The 5,506-nt window shown below is 57.0% G+C and overlaps 3 non-coding genes across 3 annotated transcripts in view; all 3 read left to right on the top strand.

The window, feature by feature from the left end:
• The first annotated feature begins 2,075 nt into the window (after positions 1–2,075).
• On the top strand, positions 2,076–3,968 carry LOC126324786 (small subunit ribosomal RNA). The gene has a single exon (XR_007559920.1). It is a non-coding gene; the product is annotated as a small subunit ribosomal RNA (ribosomal RNA).
• Positions 3,969–4,329: 361 nt separating this feature from the next.
• LOC126324785 (5.8S ribosomal RNA) lies at positions 4,330–4,484 on the top strand. The gene has a single exon (XR_007559919.1). It is a non-coding gene; the product is annotated as a 5.8S ribosomal RNA (ribosomal RNA).
• Positions 4,485–4,672: 188 nt separating this feature from the next.
• The window catches only part of LOC126324781 (large subunit ribosomal RNA), a 4,222-nt gene continuing 3,388 nt past the window's right edge, over positions 4,673–5,506 (top strand). Inside the window, exon 1 of the ribosomal RNA XR_007559916.1 lies at positions 4,673–5,506. This exon is cut by the window's right edge and continues 3,388 nt beyond it. This is a non-coding gene — a ribosomal RNA (large subunit ribosomal RNA).

Raw genomic sequence — 5,506 nt, 5'->3', positions numbered from 1 at the left:
CCACGTTGTCCCTTAACCTAACCCACGTTGTCCCTTAACCTAACCCACGTTGTCCCTTAACCTAACCCACGTTGTCCCTTAACCTAACCCACGTTGTCCCTTAACCTAACCCACGTTGTCCCTTAACCTAACCCACGTTGTCCCTTAACCTAACCCACGTTGTCCCTTAACCTAACCCACGTTGTCCCTTAACCTAACCCACGTTGTCCCTTAACCTAACCCACGTTGTCCCTTAACCTAACCCACGTTGTCCCTTTGCCTAACATAGTTCACTGCTCGGAATCTCTGGTGTCGTTGTTATCCTCATGTAGATGTCTTGCGAGTGTTGCTTACTTTCCACATATTCCCGCTATCCACTGTCAATTGTACTGCAATAGGACTATATCGGCCCCCCCCCCTCCCTCTGTCCCTCTCTTTGTGTCTCTGTCCTCTCAAGCTGGTCGGTCTGGCGTTTGAGTGTTAAATGAGCCTCGCAGCTGTTCAGTTGCATTCAGATGTCGACGCCCTCAGTGTACGTCGTGGTATGGTCTGTGTCCATTGTCCGCTGATGTCGTACGCGTAACCCACACGCTGTACCGATCATCGGTCGTTACGTACAGAGTGAAGTAGTGTGATACGTGTGACCGTACGCTGGCTGTGCCCAACGGTGTCGAATCTCAATTTCCATATGTTGTGCTCGATGCTACTTGTCTCGTCTCCCAATAACAGCTAGGTTGCACTGTGGTACGCCGTAGAGGCGTGTGGGAGGAACGTACGAACGCATTGTATGTCACCCTGGGTCGCTGGGTGTGGTGGTGCGGTGAGTCAGGTCAGGTCAGGTCAGGTCAGGTCAGCGTGAGCCGTCTGATGTAGTGACGCGTGTATTCCGACTTTGTCGTATTGCCTCACACAAAGTGCTACCCTGGTGGACCGCGTTCCATATCTGGGACATGCCGCAGATGCCGGTTGACAGTGGATCGCGGAAGGGACATCGCATACGTGCGCGGGCCACCTTCCACGTGTTCTCTTCTGCACATGTCGCAGTGTGTATGTGGTCTGATGTAGCGTGTCGTGACACATGACATCCTGGCATGCAAGAATTGTTGAATTCGCAAATGTAGGTGGACATCTACGTTTACTGCCCAAGATACGCAAATGAACTGGAAATCCGTTGTTGAGCGGTTGTTCACGCTGGAGGTGAATCTGTAATGGCGACGATCGGTACAGCTATTAACCGGTTGTTTCAGCGGTACCCGCCACATCCACACACGTGACTAGGCCCATGTGGGTATGAAGCGATACGCGGCGGTGGCTTGGTGGGACTGTTCCCGGCCGGTGAAGGGGGGCCGCCCGGCGTGTTGGCCGCGCGCTGCGTGGGCGCACGCGCAACAGCCGGCTGGTGGGGGGCGCCGAGTGGCAGGAGCGCCAGCAGACGGGCCCGGCAGGCGGCGCAGCTACGCTGCGGCGCACCCTGCACGCGGCGCCTGGCGGCCAAAGTTGGTTCAGCCGAGCCCGGTGCGAAGCGCGGTGGACATCTGCAGTGTGCTGGTCTGATTGAGGACTGTGTGCGTTGAGGATGCGCCGCCGCCTGGCACTCGGCGCCGCGACGCCGTCTGCTGCTCGGTCGCCCCAGCGGTTCTCGCAGGTGGTTTGTATCGCAGTTGTGCGGACGTGTTGGCGCGTGCGCTGTGCTGGGAGAGTTCGCTTCTGCACCCAAGTGGGGCTTTGCCCTTGTGTGGCGCTGGCGTTGGAGCTGCCGGTCACCATAGGTGGCGCGTGTTGTCTCCCGCCGGCAATGCCACGACAGCACGCTCCCGGGCCTCTGTCGGCAGCGGCAAGCTCAGTTGGGAGCAAGGGTGTTTGCACTAAAACCGTCTACTCGCCTAACTCCGGGTGATTGCGCCTCTCTCGAAACCGACCAAGTACCTAGGACGGCGCTGCGCGCCGCCGGGACCTGAGAGGGTTTCGAGGTGTATCGTGCAGGGGAGCTCGGCCTCCTCCTGTTTGCAGAATAATTGAGCGGACGCTTGCGTGTTCGCGCGGGCCCCCGGGACACACTCCCGGGCGGCCGGCTGCTCAGCTCTAGTTGACGCAGCTCCCTGGTTGATCCTGCCAGTAGTCATATGCTTGTCTCAAAGATTAAGCCATGCATGTCTCAGTACAAGCCGCATTAAGGTGAAACCGCGAATGGCTCATTAAATCAGTTATGGTTCCTTAGATCGTACCCACGTTACTTGGATAACTGTGGTAATTCTAGAGCTAATACATGCAAACAGAGTCCCGACCAGAGATGGAAGGGACGCTTTTATTAGATCAAAACCAATCGGATTGGCTTGTCTGGTCCGTTTGCCTTGGTGACTCTGAATAACTTTGGGCTGATCGCACGGTCCTCGTACCGGCGACGCATCTTTCAAATGTCTGCCTTATCAACTGTCGATGGTAGGTTCTGCGCCTACCATGGTTGTAACGGGTAACGGGGAATCAGGGTTCGATTCCGGAGAGGGAGCCTGAGAAACGGCTACCACATCCAAGGAAGGCAGCAGGCGCGCAAATTACCCACTCCCGGCACGGGGAGGTAGTGACGAAAAATAACGATACGGGACTCATCCGAGGCCCCGTAATCGGAATGAGTACACTTTAAATCCTTTAACGAGTATCTATTGGAGGGCAAGTCTGGTGCCAGCAGCCGCGGTAATTCCAGCTCCAATAGCGTATATTAAAGTTGTTGCGGTTAAAAAGCTCGTAGTTGGATTTGTGTCCCACGCTGTTGGTTCACCGCCCGTCGGTGTTTAACTGGCATGTATCGTGGGACGTCCTGCCGGTGGGGCGAGCCGAAGGGGTGCTTTCGCGTCCCGAGGCGGACCCCGTTTAAATCCTACCAGGGTGCTCTTTGTTGAGTGTCTCGGTGGGTCGGCACGTTTACTTTGAACAAATTAGAGTGCTTAAAGCAGGCAAGCCCGCCTGAATACTGTGTGCATGGAATAATGGAATAGGACCTCGGTTCTATTTTGTTGGTTTTCGGAACCCGAGGTAATGATTAATAGGGACAGGCGGGGGCATTCGTATTGCGACGTTAGAGGTGAAATTCTTGGATCGTCGCAAGACGAACAGAAGCGAAAGCATTTGCCAAGTATGTTTTCATTAATCAAGAACGAAAGTTAGAGGTTCGAAGGCGATCAGATACCGCCCTAGTTCTAACCATAAACGATGCCAGCCAGCGATCCGCCGCAGTTCCTCCGATGACTCGGCGGGCAGCCTCCGGGAAACCAAAGCTTTTGGGTTCCGGGGGAAGTATGGTTGCAAAGCTGAAACTTAAAGGAATTGACGGAAGGGCACCACCAGGAGTGGAGCCTGCGGCTTAATTTGACTCAACACGGGAAACCTCACCAGGCCCGGACACCGGAAGGATTGACAGATTGATAGCTCTTTCTTGATTCGGTGGGTGGTGGTGCATGGCCGTTCTTAGTTGGTGGAGCGATTTGTCTGGTTAATTCCGATAACGAACGAGACTCTAGCCTGCTAACTAGTCGCGTGACATCCTTCGTGCTGTCAGCGATTACTTTTCTTCTTAGAGGGACAGGCGGCTTCTAGCCGCACGAGATTGAGCAATAACAGGTCTGTGATGCCCTTAGATGTTCTGGGCCGCACGCGCGCTACACTGAAGGAATCAGCGTGTCTTCCTAGGCCGAAAGGTCGGGGTAACCCGCTGAACCTCCTTCGTGCTAGGGATTGGGGCTTGCAATTGTTCCCCATGAACGAGGAATTCCCAGTAAGCGCGAGTCATAAGCTCGCGTTGATTACGTCCCTGCCCTTTGTACACACCGCCCGTCGCTACTACCGATTGAATGATTTAGTGAGGTCTTCGGACTGGTACGCGGCATCGACTCTGTCGTTGCCGATGCTACCGGAAAGATGACCAAACTTGATCATTTAGAGGAAGTAAAAGTCGTAACAAGGTTTCCGTAGGTGAACCTGCGGAAGGATCATTACCGACTAGACTGCATGTCTTTCGATGTGCGTGTCGTGTCGCGCAACACGCTACCTGTACGGCAGTGGCCGTGCGCCGCGTGCGGAACCACGCGTGCCTCTCAAAACTAGCGGAAGTGTTGTTGTTGTGTGGTACGAGCGCTGAAGCTCTGGAGCGGCTGGCCTGCGGTACCTGGCGCCTGGCGCCGGTTTTGAATGACGTTCGCCCGAGTGCCTGTCCGCTCCGGTGTGGAGCCGTACGACGCCCATCGGCTGTGAGGCCGTTGGACACAAAAAAATAGTGGAACAGGGGCCGTCAGACGCCTCAGTCCCGCAAATGCTACTGTCTTGAAAGAGACAGTGGGAGACTGAAAAGGAAAAGATCACCCAGGACGGTGGATCACCCGGCTCGTGGGTCGATGAAGAACGCAGCAAATTGCGCGTCGACATGTGAACTGCAGGACACATGAACATCGACGTTTCGAACGCACATTGCGGTCCATGGATTCCGTTCCCGGGCCACGTCTGGCTGAGGGTCGGCTACGTATACTGAAGCGCGCGGCGTTTGTCCCGCTTCGGAGACGTGGGAGTGTCGTGGTCGCCTGTGTGGCCGGCCGCGTCTCCTTAAACGTGCGATGCGCGCCCGTCGCCTGGCGGTTCGCATACCGGTACTTTCTCGGTAGCGTGCACAGCCGGCTGGCGGTGTGGCGTGCGACACCTCGTACAACGACCTCAGAGCAGGCGAGACTACCCGCTGAATTTAAGCATATTACTAAGCGGAGGAAAAGAAACTAACAAGGATTCCCCCAGTAGCGGCGAGCGAACAGGGAAGAGTCCAGCACCGAACCCCGCAGGCTGCCGCCTGTCGTGGCATGTGGTGTTTGGGAGGGTCCACTACCCCGACGCCTCGCGCCGAGCCCAAGTCCAACTTGAATGAGGCCACGGCCCGTAGAGGGTGCCAGGCCCGTAGCGGCCGGTGCGAGCGTCGGCGGGACCTCTCCTTCGAGTCGAGTTGCTTGAGAGTGCAGCTCCAAGTGGGTGGTAAACTCCATCTGAGACTAAATATGACCACGAGACCGATAGCGAACAAGTACCGTGAGGGAAAGTTGAAAAGAACTTTGAAGAGAGAGTTCAAAAGTACGTGAAACCGTTCTGGGGTAAACGTGAGAAGTCCGAAAGGTCGAACGGGTGAGATTCACGCCCATCCGGCCACTGGCCCCCGCCCTCGGCAGATGGGGCCGGCCGCCCGCGCGGAGCAATCCGCGGCGGGGTCGTGTCCGGTTGCCTTTCCACTCGCCGCGGGGTGGGGCCGTTCCGGTGTGCGGTGGGCCGCACTTCTCCCCTAGTAGGACGTCGCGACCCGCTGGGTGCCGGCCTACGGCCCGGGTGCGCAGCCTGTCCTTCCGCGGGCCTCGGTTCGCGTCTGTTGGGCAGAGCCCCGGTGTCCTGGCTGGCTGCTCGGCGGTATATCTGGAGGAGTCGATTCGCCCCTTTGGGCGCTCGGGCTCCCGGCAAGCGCGCGCGGTTCTTCCCGGATGACGGACCTACCTGGCCCGGCCCC

This window comes from Schistocerca gregaria, unplaced genomic scaffold (assembly GCF_023897955.1).
Source record: "Schistocerca gregaria isolate iqSchGreg1 unplaced genomic scaffold, iqSchGreg1.2 ptg000905l, whole genome shotgun sequence".
Lineage (NCBI taxonomy): Eukaryota > Metazoa > Arthropoda > Insecta > Orthoptera > Acrididae > Schistocerca > Schistocerca gregaria.
The sequence above is the reverse complement of the archived record's forward strand: the minus strand, read 5'-3'. Positions and strand labels throughout refer to the sequence as shown.